Source organism: Mesoplodon mirus (assembly GCF_964341445.2).
Source record: "Mesoplodon mirus genome assembly, chromosome: 9".
NCBI classification, from domain to species: Eukaryota; Metazoa; Chordata; class Mammalia; order Artiodactyla; family Ziphiidae; genus Mesoplodon; species Mesoplodon mirus.
In genome coordinates, this window is record NC_138985.1 from 112371182 (window position 1) to 112389174 (window position 17993).

General features: G+C 47.4%; 1 protein-coding gene across 5 annotated transcripts in view; it reads left to right on the top strand.

Annotated features, from left to right (window-relative positions):
- The window catches only part of DPP6 (dipeptidyl peptidase like 6), a gene marked incomplete at both ends in the record, with an annotated part of 1078039 nt that overhangs the window by 887868 nt on the left and 172178 nt on the right, over positions 1 to 17993 (top strand). The gene's annotated exons all lie outside the window — the stretch shown is intronic.

The following is a 17993-nucleotide window of genomic DNA, read 5'->3' on the forward strand; positions in this document are numbered from 1 at the left end:
TTATGGTTTTCTCAGGGTATATGCCCAGTAGTGGGATTGCTGGGTCATATGGTAGTTCTATTTGTAGTTTTTTAAGGAACCTCCATACTGTTCTCCATAGTGGCTGTACCAATTCACATTCCCACCAGCAGTGCAAGAGTGTTCCCTTTTCTCCACACCCTCTCCAGCATTTATTGTTTCTAGATTTTTTGATGATGGCCATTCTGACCGGTGTGAGATGATATCTCATTGTAGTTTTGATTTGCATTTCTCTAATGATTAATGATGTTGAGCATTCTTTCATGTGTTTGTTGGCAGTCTGTATATCTTCTTTGGAGAAATGCCTATTTAAGTCTTCTGCCCATTTTTGTTTTTTTTGTTTTTTGTTTTTTTTTTTTGTTTTTTTTTGGATTTTTTTTTCTTTTTATTAGTTTCTGCTTTATAACAAAGTGAATCAGTCATACATATACATCTGTTCCCACATCCCTTCCCTCATGCATCTCCCTCCCTCCCACCCTCCCCATCCCACCCCTCCAGGCAGTCACAAAGCACCGAGCTGATCTCCCTTTGCTCTGCGGCTGCTTCCCACTATCTATTTACCTTACGTTTGGTAGTGTATATATGTCCATGCCTCTCTTTCGCTTTGTCACAGCTTACCCTTCCCCCTCCCCATATCCACAAGTCCATTCTCAAGTAGGTCTGTGTCTTTATTCCCGTTTTACCCCTAGGTCCTTCATGACTTTTTTTTTTTTAATTCCGTATATATGTGTTAGCATACGGTATTTGTCTTTCTCTTTCTGACTTACTTCACTCTGTATGAGAGACTCTAGGTCTATCCACCTCATTACAAATAGCTCAGTTTCGTTTCTTTTTATGGCTGAGTAATATTCCATTGTATATATGTGCCACATCTTCTTTATCCATTCATCCGATGATGGACACTTAGGTTGTTTCCAGCTCCGGGCTATTGTGAATAGAGCTGCAATGAACATTTTGGTACATGTCTCTTTTTGAATTATGGTTTTCTCAGGGTATATGCCTAGTAGTGGGATTGCTGGGTCATATGGTAGTTCTATTTTTAGTTTTTTAAGGAACCTCCATACTGTTCTCCGTAGTGGCTGTATCAATTTACATTCCCACCAGCAGTGCAAGAGTGTTCCCTTTTCTCCACACCCTCTCCAGCATTTATTGTTTCTAGATTTTTTGATGATGGCCATTCTGACCGGTGTGAGATGATATCTCATTGTAGTTTTGATTTTCATTTCTCTAATGATTAATGATGTTGAGCATTCTTTCATGTGTTTGTTGGCAGTCTGTATATCTTCTTTGGAGAAATGCCTATTTAAGTCTTCTGCCCATTTTTGGATTGGGTTGTTTGTTTCTTTGTTATTGAGCTGCATGAGCTGCTTGTAAATTTTGGAGATTAATCCTTTGTCAGTTGCTTCATTTGCAAATACTTTCTCCCATTCTGAGGGTTGTCTTTTGGTCTTGTTTATGATATCCTTTGCTGTGCAAAAGCTTTTCAGTTTCATTATGTCCCATTTGTTTATTTTTGTTTTCATTTCCATTTCTCTAGGAGGTGGGACAAAAAGAATCTTGCCGTGATTTATGTCTTAGAGTGTTCTGCCTATGTTTTCCTCTAAGAGTTTGATAGTGTCTGGCCTTACATTTAGGTCTTTAATCCATTTTGAGCTTATTTTTGTGTATGGTGTTAGGGAGTGTTCTAATCTCATACTTTTACATGTAGCTGTCCAGTTTTCCCAGCACCACTTATTGAAGAGGCTGTCTTTTCTCCACTGTATATTCTTGCCTCCTTTATCAAAGATAAGGTGACTATATGTGTGTGGGTTTATCTCTGGGCTTTCTATCCTGTTCCATTGATCTATATCTCTGTTTTTGTGCCAGTACCATACTGTCTTGATTACTGTAGCTTTGTAGTATAGTCTGAAGTCAGGGAGCCTGATTCCTCCAGCTCCAGTTTTTGTTCTCAAGATTACTTTGGCTATTCAGGGTCTTTTGTGTTTCCATGCAAATTGTGAAATTTTTAATTCTAGTTCTGTGAAAAACGCCAGTGGTAGTTTGATAGTGATTGCATTGAATCTGTAGATTGCTTTGGGTAGTAGAGTCATTTTCACAATGTTGATTCTTTCAATCCAAGAACATGGTATATCTCTCCATCTATTTGTATCACCTTTCTTTCATCAGTGTCTTATAATATTCTGCACACAGGTCTTCTGTCTTCTTAGGTAGGTTTATTCCTAGATATTTTATTCTTTATGTTGCAGTGGTAAATGGGAGTGTTTTCTTAATTTCATTTTCAGATTTTTCATCATTTGTGTATAGGAATGCTGGAGATTTCTGTGCATTAATCTTGTATCCTGCTACTTTACCAAATTCATTGATTAGCTATAGTAGTTTTCTGGTAGCATCTTTGGGATTCTCTATGTATAGTATCATGTCATCTGCAAAAAGTGACAGCTTTACTTCTTCTTTTCCCATTTGGATTCCTTTTATTTCTTTTTCTTCTCTGATTGCTGTGGCTAAAACTTCCAAAACTACGTTGAATAAGAGTGGTGAGAGTGGGCAACCTTGTCTTGTTCCTGATCTTAGTGGAAATGATTCCAGTTTTGCACCATTGAGAACAATGTTAGCTGTGGGTTTGTCATATATGGAGTTTATTATGTTCCCTCTATGCCTACTTTCTTCAGGGTTTTTATCATAAATGTGTGTTGAATTTTGTCAAAAGCTTTCTCTGCATCTGTTGAGATGACCATATGCTTTTTCTCCTTCAGTATTTTAATATGGTATATCACACTGATTTTTTTGCATATATTGAAGAATCCTTGCATTCCTGGAATAAACCCCACTTGATCATGGTGTATGATCCTTTCAATGTGCTGTTGGATTCTGTTTGCTAGTATTTTGCTGAGGAGTTTTGCATCTATGTTCATCAGTGATATTGGCCTGTAGTTTTCTTTCTTTGTGACATCTTTGGTTTTGGTATCAGGGTGATGGTGGCCTCGTAGAATGAGTTTGGGAATGTTTCTCCCTCTGCTATATTTTGGAAGAATTTGGGAAGGATAGGTGTTAGCTCTTCTCTAAATGTTTGACAGAATTTGCCTGTGAAGCCATCTGGTCCTGGGCTTTTGTTTGTTGGAAGAATTTTAATCACAGTCTCAATTTGAGTGCTTGTGATTGGTCTGTTCATATTTTCTATTTCTTCCTGGTTCAGTCTTGGCAGGTGTGCATTTCTAAGAATTTGTCCATTTCTTCCAGGTTATCCATTTTATTGGCATATAGTTGCTTGTAGTAATCTCTCATGATCCTTTGTAGTTTTGCAGTGTCAGTTGTTACTTCTCCTTTTTCATTTCTAATTCTATTGATTTGAGTCTTCTCCCCTTTTTTTTTGATAAGTCTGGCTAATGGTTTATCAATTTTGTTTATCTTCTCAAAGAACCAGCTTTTAGTTTTATTGATCTTTGCTATCGTTTCCTTCATTTCTTTTTCATTTATTTCTGATCTGATCTTTATGATTTCTTTCCTTCTGCTAACTTTGGGGGTTTTTTTGTTCTTCTTTTACTAATTGCTTTAGGTTCAAGGTTAGGTTGTTTATTTGAGATGTTTCCTGTTTCTTAAGGTAGGATTGTATTGCTATAAACTTCCCTCTTAGAACTGCTTTTGCTGCATCCCATAGGTTTTGGGTCGTCGTGTCTCCATTGTCATTTGTTTCTAGGTATTTTTTGATCTCCTCTTTGATTTCTTCAGTGATCACTTCGTTATTAAGTAGTGCATTGTTTAGCCACCATGTGTTTGTATTTTTTAAAGATCTTTTCCAGTAGTTGATATCTAGTCTCATAGCGTTGTGTTCGGAAAAGATACTTGATATGATTTCAATTTTCTTAAATTTACCAATGCTTGATTTGTGACCCAAGATACGATCTATCCTGGAAAATGTTCCATGAGCACTTGAGAAAAATGTATATTCTGTTGTTTTTGGATGGAATGTCCTATAAATATCAATTAAGTCCATCTTGTTTAATGTATCATTTAAAGCTTGTGTTTCCTTATTTATTTTCATTTTGGATGATCTGTCCATTGGTGAAAGTGGGGTGTTAAAGTCCCCTACTATGAATGTGTTAACTATTGATTTCCCCTTTTATGGCTGTTAGTATTTGCCTTATGTATTGAGGTGCTCCTATGTTGGGTGCATAAATATTTACAATTGTTATATCTTCTTCTTGGATCGATCCCTTGATCATTATGTAGTATCCTTCTTTGTCTCTTGTAATAGTCTTTATTTTAAAGTCTATTTTGTCTGATATGAGAATTGCTACTCCAGCTTTCTTTTGATTTCCATTTGCATGGAATATCTTTTTCCATCCCCTCACTTTCAGTCTGTATGTGTCCTTAGGTCTGAAGTGGGTCTCTCGTAGACAGCATATATATGGGTCTTGTTTTTGTATCCATTCAGCCAGTCTGTGTCTTTTGGTGGAAACATTTAATCCATTTACATTTAAGGTAATTATCAATATGTATGTTCCTATTCCCATTTTCTTAATTGTTTTCGGTTTGTTATTGTAGGTATTTTCCTTCTCTTGTGTTTCTTGCCTATGGAAGTTCCATTAGCATTTGTTGTAAAGCTGGTTTGGTGGTGCTGAACTCTCTCAGCTTTTGCTTGTCTGTAAAGATTTTAACTTCTCCATCAAATCTGAATGAGATCCTTGCTGGGTAGAGTAATCTTGGTTGTAGGTTTTTCTCCTTCATCACTTTCAATATGTCCTGCTACTCCCTTCTGGCTTGCAGAGTTTCTGCTGAAAGATCAGCTGTTAACCTTATGGAGATTCCCTTGTGTGTTACTTGTTGTTTTTCCCTTGCTGCTTTCTTTTTTTTTTCTTTTTGCTGTACATAGGCCTCTCACTGTTGTGACCTCTCCCGTTGTGGAGCACAGGCTCTGCACACACAGGCTCAGCAGCCATGGCTCACGGGCCTAGCCACTCTGCGGCATGTGGGATCTTCCCGGACCAGGGCACAAACCCGTGTCCCCTGCATTGGCAGGCGGACTCTCAACCACTGAGCCACCGGGGAAGCCCTTCACTTGCTGCTTTTAATATGTTTTCTTTGTATTTAATTTTTGACAGTTTGATTAACATGTGTCTTGGCGTGTTTCTCCTTGGATTTATCCCGTATGGGACTCTCTGTGCTTCCTGGACTTGATTAATTATTTCCTTTCCCATATTAGGGAAGTTTTCAACTATAATCTCTTCAAATATTTTCTCAGTCCCTTCCTTTTTCTCTTCTTCTGGGACCCCTATAATTCGAATGTTGGTGCATTTAATGTTTTCCCAGAGGTCTCTGAGACTGTCCTCAGTTCTTTTCATTCTTTTTTCTTTATTCTGCTCTGCAGTAGTTATTTCCACTATTTTATCTTCCAGGTCACTTATCCGTTCTTCTGCCTCAGTTATTCTGCTATTGGTTCCTTCTAGAGTATTTTTAATTTCATTTATTGTGTTGTTCATCATTGCTTGTTTCCTCTTTAGTTCTAGGTCCTTGTTAAATGTTTCTTGCATTTTCTCTATTCTATTTCCAAGATTTTGGATCATCTTTACTATCATTATTCTGAATTCTTTTTCAGGGAGACTGCCTATTTCTTCATTTGTTAGGTCTGGTGGGTTTTTATCTTGCTCCTTCATCTGCTGTGTGTTTTTCTGTCTTCTCATTTTGCTTATCTTACTGTGTTTGGGGTCTGTTTTTTGCAGGCTGCAGGTTCGTAGTTCCTGTTGTTTTTGGTGTCTGTCCCCAGTGGCTAAGGTTGGTTCAGTGGGTTATGTAGGCTTCCTGGTGGAGGGGACTAGTGCCTGTGTTCTGGTGGATGAGGCTGGATCTTGTCTTTATGGTGGGCAGGTCCACGTCTGGTGGTGTGTTTTGGGGTGTTTGTGGACTTATTATGATTTTAGGCAGCCTCTCTCCTAATGGGTGGGGTTGTGTTCCTGTCTTGCTAGTTGTTTAGCATAGGGTGTCCAGCACTGTAGCTTGCTGGTCGTTGAGTGAAGCTGGGTCTTGGCGTTGAGATGGAGATCTCTGGAAGATTTTCGCCGTTTGATATTACGTGGAGCTCGGAGGTCTCTTGTGGACCAGTGTCCTGAACTTGGCTCTCCCACCTCAGAGGCACAGCACTCACTCCTGGCTGGAGTACCAAGAGCCTTTCATCCACACGGCTCAGAATAAAAGGGAGAAAAAGTAGAAAGAAAGAAAGAGAATAAAATAAAATAAAGTAAGGTAAAATAAAATAATTATAATAAAAATAAAAATAATTAAGAAAAAAAAATTTAAGTAAAAAAAATAAAAAGACGGACAGAACCCTAGGACAAATGGTTAAAGCAAAGCTATACAGACAAAATCTCACACAGAAGCATACACGTACACACTCACAAAAAGAGGAAAAGGGGAAAAAAATCATAAATCTTGCTCTCAAAGTCCACCTCCTCAATTTGGGATGATTCGTTGTCTCTTCAGGTATTCCACAGACGCAGGGTACATCAAGTTGATTGCGGAGCTTTAATCCGCTGCTTCTGAGGCTGCTGGGAGAGATTCCCCTTTCTCTTCTCTGTTCGCACAGCTCCCGGGGCTCAGCTTTGGATTCGGCCCCGCCTCTGCGTGTAGGTCGCCGGAGGACGTCTGTTCTTCGCTCAGACAGGACGGGGTTAAAGGAGCCGCTGATTCGGGGGCTCTGGCTCCCTCAGGCCGCGGGGGAGGGAGGGGCACGGAGGCGGGGCGAGCGTGCGTCGGCGGAGGCCGGCGTGACGTTGCGTCAGCCCGAGGCGCGCCCGTGCGTTCTCCCGGGGATGTTGTCTGTGGAGCCCGGGACCGTGGCGGTGGCGGGCAGCACAGGCTCCCGGGAGGGGAGGTGTGGAGAGTGACCTGCGCTCGCACACGGGCTTCTTGGTGGCGGCAGCAGCAGCCCCAGCGTCCCACGCCCGTCTCTGGGGTCCGCGCTTTCAGCCGCGCCTCGCGCCCGTCTCTGGAGCCTCCTTTAAGCGGCGCTCTGAATCCCCTCTCCTCGCGCACCAGGAAACAAAGAGGGAAGGAAAAGTCTCTTGGCTCTTCGGCAGCTCCAGACTTTTCCCGGACTCCCTCCCGGCCAGCCGTGGCGCACTAACCCCCTTCAGGCTGTGTTCACGCCGCCAACCCCAGTCCTCTCCCTGCGCTCCGACCGAAGCCCGAGCCTCAGCTCCCAGCCCCGCCCGCCCCGGCGGGTGAGGAGACAAGCCTCCCGGGCTGGTGAGTGGCGGTCGGCACCGGTCCTCTGTGCGGGAATCTCTCTGCTTTGCCCTCCCCTCCCCTGTGGCTGCGCTCTCCTCCGCGGCTCCGAAGCTTCCCCCTCCGCCACCCGCAGTCTCCGCCCGCGAAGGGGCTCCTAGTGTGTGGAAACCGTTTCTCCTTCACGGCTCCCTCCCACTGGTGCAGGTCCCGTCCCTATCCTTTTGTCTCTGTTTATTCTTTTTCTTTTGCCCTACCCAGGTACGTGGGGAGTTTCTTTTCTTTTTTCTTTCTTTTTTTTTTTTTTTCCGGTACACGGGCCTCTCACTGTTGTGGCCTCTCCCGTTGCGGAGCGCAGGCTCAGCGGCCATGGCTCACGGGCCCAGCCGCTCCGCGGCATGTGGGATCTTCCCGGACTGGGGCACGAACCCGTGTCCCCTGCATCGGCAGGCGGACTCTCCACCACTGCGCCACCAGGGAAGCCCCGTGGGGAGTTTCTTGCCTTTTGGGGGGTCTGAGGTCTTCTGCCAGCGTTCAGTAGGTGTTCTGTAGGGGTGGTTCCCCGTGTAGCTGTATTTCAGATGTATCTGTGGAGAGGAAGGTGATCTGCGTGTCTTACTCTTCCGCCATCTTCCCCCTCTCCTTGCCAATTGATATTCTTAATTGAAGTATTGAACAGTTTTTTAAGGCACTTGATATACATTTAAAAATTGTTTCCTGTGTGCTTAATCGGTCATATATTTACTGCATAAAGGGTCAGGCTGTATCATTAAAAAAATATTGCTGCTTCTACGAATTTTCAAAACTCTTTGCTAATGTAATTCAGTTGCATTGCTATTTAAATCAGCAGGTATTTAATTATATCCCGTAGTTGATTAAATTAATATGTATTTAGTAGTTGATTATTTTCTATAAATTAATACCCATGGCATCTTTCTTGTGAATTTTCTGGTTTTATTCTGGGTCCATTCATCCTTTATTGTCTCGGTGTGTAAATAATAGAAAAGATCACTGACGAGAGTGTGACAGGTAGCAGAAATCATCTTTAAGGACTTCACAGGGTAGCCCGGAGCCGGTCCCAGCAGAACCACAGCAAATGTCTCCTGAGCATAAATGCCAAGGATGGTGGGCTTCCGAGCTGGACTGTCTTTGATCCCCATTCCCACCCTCTGGGGAGATGCTGGGGAGCAGTAACAAGCTGGGAGGTGAAGAGCCAAAAGAAAGGGGAGTTTCAAAGACCGTGAATAATCTACAGACCAGATAATGAGCCCCTAGCGGCTGAAGAGAGGTCGGCTGTTTATCCCATCACCTTGGAGAATAAAGTCCTAAGACCAGTCACCCGGGCAACATCGGAGGGAATGTGTCTGAGAGGGCTGAGCTGGCATGTCTGGGACGGTGTTAGTGGCTTCAGTGTGCCCTCAGAGCAAACACTGCACAGTTAAAGTACCTGGTACGATCCAGGTGGTCCAACCAGGAACGTCCGAATAATGTTTCAGTGGCAGCATTGCTGGCCTTATATTTGGACTGTATACAAAAAAGCCTGGAAACTTACCAAGAAAAAAATGGATTTTTTCATCCCCTTAGGAAGATACTGGAAAATTCATTCACTTCTTTGGAGTCAGAAGACTGTGTTTGGCAGCCAATGAGGTTTGAATTTAACTGCGGTATAAAAAGATTGAGAGAGCGCCTCGGACTGATTTCTGCCAGTCAGTACATTTGTCATTTCTCTCAGTGCTTTTAGAGAGTTTTCAGACCCACTCCCACGAAGGCCCAGCGGTCCAGCCATTCCCACTGGCAGAGTTGCTCAAAATTGTTCATGATTTTCAGCTGGAAGAAGCAGCAAATTGCAGCGTGCATCAGGGTCACCGGGGGGCCCGCTAACACTCGTCTGGTCTGGGGAGGGTCCTGATGCTCGCGATCAGGATTCTCGTGGGTTCCCAGTGGCGCTGGGATCACGGGCGTGTGGGTTAAGCAGTTCGTTTCTAATTCTGTCACTAAGCAGCTCTGTGACCTTGGGTGAAAGCTTAGCTTCTCTGAGCCTGCTCCTCAGTTGTACAAAAGAGCAGGGTGTCCAGACAGTGAGAGGCCACAGAGCACGGACTCCGGAGTCGTGCTGCCTCGGCCCAAATCCTGGCTCTTCCAACGGACAAGGTGCATCATTTTGGGCGACTGTCCGTGCTGGTGTCCAGGGCAGAAAGTGGCTCTCACAGACGGCCCAGAGCCACAAGACATGGGCGAGGGACGACTTCAAACTAGGCACATGGAGAGTGGAGATTTCCGCGAAGTGCTCAGCCGCAACATCCAGGCGTAGAACAGAAGCAAATATTCTCCTAAGTCAGGTAACCCAGTAAATCCAGTCGTCCTTTTGTTGGTGCAATAAGCGTGCAGCCACAGAGCAGCTGTCGCTGTGCTGGTGGTTACAGCGCATCTGAGGGTCGCCTTCAGCTCAGCCCGGGAGGCGGTGCCCTGTGGAGGGAGCTGGGGCTTTCCAGGGGTTGCCACGCGGCCTGAAAGGCCCTGCGAGAGGCCCTTTGTGTGGCTTTGAAGTGGCCTTCCCCCCCAGACCCTCTAAAGAAAGGCACCTCGCTCAGTGGTTAATGCTGACCCCAGACGGTGGACTCTTCCGTGGCATTTCCTGGTGACACTGATAGTGCCCGTCCCCACGGAGCGGGGAACTGGGCTGCCTGAGGGACGGGACGGCCCCGTCCAGGCGCTGCCGTGAACAGTGCAGGCTCTCAGTCAGGGGCTGTGGTGCCAGCTAAAGACACAAGAGGGAAGGACAAGTAGGCGGCCGTGGCCCGCAGAGGCAGATTCCATGGTGGTTCAAGTTCATTCAGGGTTGACGAGCTGTTCTCATAGTAAGAATAACTGCTGCTCATCCCACCCCCAGCCTGAGACTCTCCAGGGGCCATGCCACTTGATTGTCCTGTTCCCCGTGTCTAGGTGGGCTCATGGCTTCCCCCTGTGCCCTGCCTCCAGGGACTCCCGGGGGCACCGCCGTCCATCCACTTGCCCGTGTCAGATCAGGAGACTCCTTCACACCTGCCTTCCCTTGGCCTGTGTCCAGGCAGCACTGCGCCCTGGGAACCCACCGCTGTCACTGCAGCCCCACCATTGGGCCAACACCGCCCAAGCCTCCACTGTCCCTCTGGACCATCCCCTGGGACCCCTTGCCCTCTGCCCCGCCCCCTACATGGCAACAGGGTGTCATGGAAAACACAGCACCATCTTCTCACTCGCTCTCTTAAAACAGCCAGCGACCATGATGCCACCAAAGCTCCCCAGGTGCTCCGCTGCCCTTAGAAGGAAGCGCAGTCAGTAACGTGGCCTGTGGGACCTGCACGGCCCCCCGGCCCTCATTCCACACGGGCCGCCCCATTTGCCCAGACGGACAGAGGCCTCTCTCCCCTGCGGTGCCCTGTGCCCCTCCTCCCCCCAACGGCTGCTGCCCACCCTCCACATTATCCCAGCTCAGCAGCCATTCTCGGGCGACCCCAAGCCCAGGCCAGACGGGGGCCCTGTCACCTGGCCTTACAGCACTTGGCCCTCCCAGCACTTCTTATCCTGACCAGGCCGTCCGTGGGCAGCCCCGCAGCTCAGAGGCCCTCGGGGAGAAGAGAGGGCTTGGAGGGTGCTCGCACCCGTTCTCAGGCCAGGCACCCGCTCGCTGCTTCCCTGACGCGGCCCCGCCCCGAGGTCCTGGGTGCGTTAGGAGCCTCACGTCTCTGTGGTCGAGATGAAATTGCTCAGCTCCCATATCACAGGCGACACTGAATACAGCCATCAACTCCTCAGGAGCATAATTTCATTTAGGGACTTTTTCCTCAGCTTTGAAAAAATAACATTTCTGAACTCTCCAAGTTAAAATGTGGGCTCATCAAGTGAGAGGGATCCTGAGAGCTTTTTCTCTCAGGATCTCAAGTGGGTGACTCTGAAAAGGGAGCTTTTCCTTGACCATTTAAGGGCTACACTGAGGGGAGGGTCTTTATGGTGATGTTTCTTCTTGATTTTGGTTGACATTTGAAAGGATGAAAAATGTGAGTACTTTCTGACAAGAAGAATGGTTTTAGATTATGTACAGGACTTTCTCTTTCTTGGCACTGAACTCTGCTCTTTGGCATTAAATCCTGAATTAGTTTGCTGCATCAAAATGTGATGTAATGTCTTCCACTGATTTTTGGTGGAAAGGGCAGAGGGGGCAGTATTGACATGAGAAGCTGAAAGAACCCTGCTGTTAGAACGGTGTCCTCGGGCTTCCCTGGTGGCGCAGTGGTTGGGAGTCCGCCTGCCGATGCAGGGGACACGGGTTCGTGCCCTGGTCTGGGAAGATCCCACGTGCCGCGGAGTGGCTGGGCCCATGAGCCATGGCCGCTGAGCCTGCGTGTCCAGAGCCTGTGCTCCGCAATGGGAGAGGCCACAACAGTGAGAGGCCCGTGTACCGCAAAAAAAAAAAAAAAAAAAAAAAAGAACGGTGTCCTCGTAGCAAGGATCCAACGGGCTGATGATGCTTATTATGCTAATAGTGCATTTCCTTTAAATGTGCTTTATAACCCTCAGGGTTTTCTCCAGCAAAATTGTCTCCTTTTATCCTCCCAATAACACCACAAGGCTGGCACGGCAGGTGTGATTATCTGTATTTATGGGTGGCAAAATCCAGCGGCAGAACAGCAAGTGAATTTTGCCACGTCCCACCTCTGCCTGGGCAGGAACCAACATGAGAGCCAAGTGTGCTGAATTTCAGGCGATGGATTAACTGGGGAAATGACATGCTGACACAGAATAGACTCGGGAGTCTTGGCCACCTGCACAGGTCAGATGAGAGCTTGCTGAGCAACTGCTCAGCACCCTGCCTGGCTGATCGGAGGTGCTCACACGCCTGTTTGTGGGGTCGGTGTGATGCTCCCAAGCTGGATAAGGACCACTGAGAATCTGGAAAACCCTCCTCGATCAACAGCTTTGCCATCCCCCCATCATTGCATTTTCCAGGCACAGTTACAAACTAGAAGAATGGAAGGTCTCTCTTCCTTGCCCAGTTGAGCAGTCAAATGGCCAAAACAGGGAATGGGAGAGCAAAACAGAGTAAGGAAAGAATTTATTTAATCTACAAATTGGTCAGTTCCTGAAACTGAGCGTTGAGTAATCGGAGAGTGATTCTCAGCACCTTCACGTGTCGACGTGGGAAAACACATGTGTCAGCACACGTACACGTATGTTATTCCCCTTTAGTTCAGAGGCTACGGCTTCCACCGTCATCAGGTTCTGTAGATACGGTTTGAAAAGGCCAATTATACTTTGGTTCCAGCAGTCTTTCTCACATAATCTACACAAGAAAAGTCTCCTTCGATGTGGCTTGCTGACTACTTCTTGTGAGCATGCAGCCAGTCTCTGCCCCCATTGGGAGAGCACACAGCATTCTGAGCAACTTTGGTGGTTGTTGTTCAGTCTGATAGTTTGGTAAACAAAATATTCCCATTGTAATAAGATTTCTTTCTGTTCTTCATGAATATAAATGCTTCTGTATGATCAGTACTGTGTGTGTCCTCCACCCATTTTTTTTTATTGCACAATGAACCTGATTCATGATTTCTAATCATAGGGGTTTATCCTAGGGAGATGTCAGAGGTGCAGTGAAGTACAAAGATGCACACAAGAGCATTTATATTGTAATAAAAAACAGAATAGATGTCAAACAATAGGGACATAATTAAATAAATTATGGTATACCTCCTAAAAAGCATGTCTCAGAGAATGCTCACTGACATGGAAAAACATTTCTGATGTAGATTCTAAAACAGTATGCAAACCCATATATGTTATATGACTTTAGTTTTATTAAAACTAGGTTTTATACCCCACTGACCAACACACACATTCCCATTCTCTCTCTCTCTCTCTCTCTCTCATCTAGGAGGGAATAAAATACAAGAAAGTGTATTTTAATCGTCATGTTTTGTGTATGTGTGTGATTTGTAGGGTTGTGGCATTTTAACTTTCTCCCGTATATTCTACAATAATGGTGGATGTGCAGAGTCAGGGTTTGGTGGCTTTTGTTGCCCTGTTTTCCACCTTCATAGTCAGCCGAACTGTTGTGTGATCTCCAAGCAGCCAGGTTGCTTCTCAGAAACATGCCCCGCGCTGTTTACTGCTCCCTTCTTTTAGTGTCGGTAAATATCCCTTCTTGTAACTGTTCCACAGTAACTTTACTCTGGTGACCACTCAGAAGTCCCACCGTCATCCGGTTTCTCCTGACATGAACCCAGGGAAGAGGGGCCATTCTCGGAGCCTGATGGCTGCTGGAACACACCCACGGCGGGGGGCGGGGGGGGGGGTCTCATGTCCGCCAAGCAGATGTGCTGACTCGCAAGTCCACAGAGGCCACGCTTGGCACCAGCTGGACTCAGAAGGGTGTAGACAGGAGCCGTTGGCCGGCAGGTGGTCTCGGGTGCGCCTCCCCCGCAGCGTTCCACACGGCCATCCACCCGACAGCTGTGCAGCAGTGTCTTCTCCCAGTCCCCCCACTGATGACAGCTCAGTACACAGGACCCCTGTGGGTGGGGGTGGAATCCCTGCCAGGTGCCCAGAGGGAGGTACCCGGTGACCGGAATCATGCACTCGGGGAGGTCACGGCGACGGCTTCCTCCCAGAGTTTACGGTTCTCCTCGACCGGTTGCAACGTACCAGAAATAGCATCACCTACCATTAGAGCCCATATCCACCCTTACCAGGTGTCCAGGGCAATAGAAACAGAGAGTTACCTGAAGGTCAATTTCTATGCAGGGGGAACCGACCATTAAGTTCTGAATGCAGGAGGGTTTCCCAATCTGTTAGCCACAGTTGGTAATTCTGACTTTCTGTTATGTGGCCTGTTGATGAAACCATTCAGGGGACCAGAGGTGACATAGTACACGCAGAAATTAAAGCCATGTGGACACACGAACCTGATGGGCACCAGCCTCCCGAAGACATACCGACCTCTCGGTCAGCAGTTTGCTGCTTCACCAGAGTCTGCCGAAAGGTGTGTTCACCGGGTGGCAAGGTTTAGAGACAGGATTTCCATGTTCTGGTGACATGGCATATCTGTGTTCTGTGTTCCAGTGATGTCAGTTAACTGTGCAGTGTTTCCAGTGGGTTAGAATGGCCTGCAACAGAGACCATCCCATTTACTGTACGAATACATCGCTTCCTTATGATCGCTGCTGAACCAGTGGGTGCTGCCGTGACCACCCAGACTGTGCTGTTTCACACTATAAATTAAGCTTAATGTCATGTATAACGGGGTCGTTCATCCTCGTTCGTTGTGGAAGTGTTAGTAAAATTGTGCCTGGTCAGGCAATGGGGTAACCCAAAAGAGGAAGTAGAAAACCAGGGGAAAAGCAATTAGTAAATAGTGACCGCTACCAGGGTGTGTCCTCGAGATCAGGACAGTCGCTATACCGTGTCAGTTAAAGAAACCTAGGCTGACATGATAACTGGGGGTTTTAGCTGAAATACAGAGAATCTGTTTTCCCCCTTGATAGTAGCATGTTGGGTTCGCTATGAATGTTGCCTTTTGCCTCCATGATGACGCGTTCTCCGTTCGAGTACACGTGTAGCAGTAGCATCACTGATGAGCTCGCTCAGCGTCTTTTCCTGACCTCAGGTGCTCATGAGACCTTGCGTCCAACAGTGTGAAGTATGGAGCGAACCTTAGGCACCATCCAGTCGACCTCGTAGTTCGTAGCGAAGGACGTGAGATTCAGTGAGGTTAAGCAACCTGCTCAGAGCTGGACAACCAGTTGTCCAACTAGACTTCAGCTTCCTACTTCAAGTCCAGCGTTCTCTCATTTATAACCCACCGGAGCTGTGCTGCTCTCTGTCAGTCAGGCACTGAGCTGTTCAATATGTCTTCCTTTGGGCCTTGTTTGTCCAGAACTAAAAGCTAAGTTGTGCCCAATTATGGTAATTGTCCCATTCCTGGTGCCTGAGATAATGAGCTCCCCCTTTAGCTCCGTGTGTCTTTGAGCTGAGCTTTATCGTAAGCACCCTGTGAAAATGTGGGTATTTTTGCTGGTCTAGCTCAGGTGTCACCTTCCGCATGAAGCCTCTCGTAATCTCTCCAGGCAGAACAAACCTTTATACTGATGATAGTAACCACAACAAGAATAGGTGTTATTGGGGCTTCCCTGGTGGCGCAGTGGTTGAGAGTCCGCCTGCCGATGCAGGGGACACGGGTTTGTGCCCCGGTCCGGGAGGATCCCACATGCTGCCGACCGGCTGGGCCCGTGAGCCATGGCCGCTGAGCCTGTGCGTCCGGAGCCTGTGCTCCGCAACGGGAGAGGCCACAACAGTGAGAGGCCCGCGTACCGCAAAAAAAAAAAAAGAATAGGTGTTATTGAGCCCTTACTTTGTGCTGGGCACTGTTCTCAGTGCTTTGAAGTTGTCAGTTCACTGAGCCTCATAGCCACCCTAAGACTGAGTTCTGCATTGATCTCTATTGACAGACAAAGAAACTGAGGCAACTAGGAGTCCAGTGCTGGCTCAGCTCCTGCAGCAGGTCCGCTGTGCTCCCAGAGCACATGGTGCAGACGCCCTTGCGGGGCCTGGAGTGGCTGAGCTGCATAGAACCCAGACCCCCATTTGTAGATGTGAACATCTTCAAAGCAAAACGCGCTGTTCCTTAGAGCTTGTTTCCTTTTGTTTTCCTTCCATTAAAAATAAAGCCAAGCAGTGGTTGAGAGTCCGCCTGCCGATGCGGGGGACGCGGGTTTGTGCCTCGGTCCGGGAGGATCACACGTGCCGCGGAGCGGCTGGGCCCGTGGGCCACGGCTGCTGAGCATGTGCGTCCGGAGCCTGTGCTCCGCAGCGGGAGAGGCCACAAAAGTGAGAGGCTGGCGTACCACAAAAAAAATAAAAAATAAAAAATAAAGCCAAGATGAAAAGGGATTTAATATCTATCATAGCAAATTTTACTTCTTCAGAATATTAATTGTCTACGGTCCGATTTGATTCAAAAATTTATTGTAGGCTTAGAACGCATAAAAGAAGTTGAAATTTCATAATACATCTTACCCTTAGGCAAACTCGTAAGAACAGCTACTGAAATTAAATGAGGATGTGTACTTGTGTCTAGAAGTTTTCCAGCTCATTTCTGGTTGCAGTGAATCTTTGAAGAGGCAGGAGGCCCGAGCAGGAGGCTAATACTTGATAGAGCTGTCAGCTCAGGCTTCCATGGCAGCGATCTATGGGAACTGCCCTTTCTGCACCTTCAGTTTAAAATGTCAATATTTACGCTGTTTCCTACACTTGCAAAATACCCTTTCTCACTGGTCTCTTAAATGACACTGACAGTATTCTTTTTAGAATTCCTTTTTTAAAAAAATCTGACTGAGTCCTGTTCTTGGTCCACAAAGCTCAGTTGCCACAGACATTGGATATTTGCATCATGTGCTTAGGTCCTTGTGGGGGTAGCATGCAAAGAATTTAGATACAGAAAACACAGGGCAGAGTTGAGCAGTGCCTGGAGAACGGGCTAATTTATACTTTAAGAGCTTCAGGAGACATTAGATTTGTCCTGGGCCACTGCTTCATAGATTTGGTTGCACACTGGATTCGCCCAGGGTGTTTCTTTAAAATACTGGTGCCAGGGGACGTCCCTGGCGGCGCAGTGGTTAAGACTCCGAGCTCCCAGTGCAGGGGGCCCGGGTTCGATCCCTGGTCAGGGAACTAGATCCCTCATGCATGCCGCAACTAAGGAGCCCTCAAGCCACAACTAAGGAGCCTGCCTGCCGCAACTAAGACCCAGCGCAACCAAATAAATAAATATTAAAAAAAAAAAAATACTCATCCCACCCCTAGATCCTAAACATTGGGCTGGGCTCTTGGACCTGGCTGTAGGATATGTCAGACCTCCTCAGATCATTCTAATACACATCAGAATTCGAGAGCCACTGACCTAACCCACCCTCCGCTCGGCCCCAGGGAATTTGGGGCTGACCTAAGGTCAGAACTGTAGCATCTTCCAGGGCACCCCAGGCTGCACATGGGCCACCCAGCTGCTCCAGGGAACGGCTGGGGAACCACTCTGTCTCCTCCTGCAACTTCACTCCCCACGCCCAGGGCATCCCCCACTGTCCCTGGCTGGTCCACCATCCCCCCCGCAGCTGACGACGGGCTGACTCCTGCCCTGCCTTCTCATCTGCATGGGCCTGGGCTCGCCCACAGAAGACTTGCCTCTAGCCACGTTGCTCCCCTTCTCGAGCTTCTGCCAAGGGCTTCTTGCTGCCTCTGGGGTCCTGTAGCCCACGGACGGACCCTTGGGGGCTGGCACCTGCCTCTCCCCCACCCCCTGGGCTTCCACTCCTGCCGCCCGTCCTCCTCACGCCCGGCAGGACCGGTCACAGGGACCTCTCGTCCAGCTCCCCAGGCCCGTGCCTGCCTCTGGTTCTCTGTCACACGGTTTCCTCCGTGTAACCTAATTTCTCAGCCCCCCTTTCTTCATCCTGCTCGCCATTCAGATCTCAGCCTAGAGCCCAGTTTCTCAGCATCCTGACACCTGCCACAGCAAGGGTGAGCCCTGAGGACGTTATGCTCAGGGAAATAAGCCAGACACAGAAGGACAGACACTGTGTGGTTCCCGTTACACGCGGTCCCTGGAGTCGTCAGATTCCTGGACACAGAAAGCAGAAGGGTGGGGGCCGGGGGCGGGGGAGGGGGATGAGGAATCAGTGTTTAATGGGGACAGAGTTTGAATTTTGCAGGATGAAAAGAGTCCGGGAGAT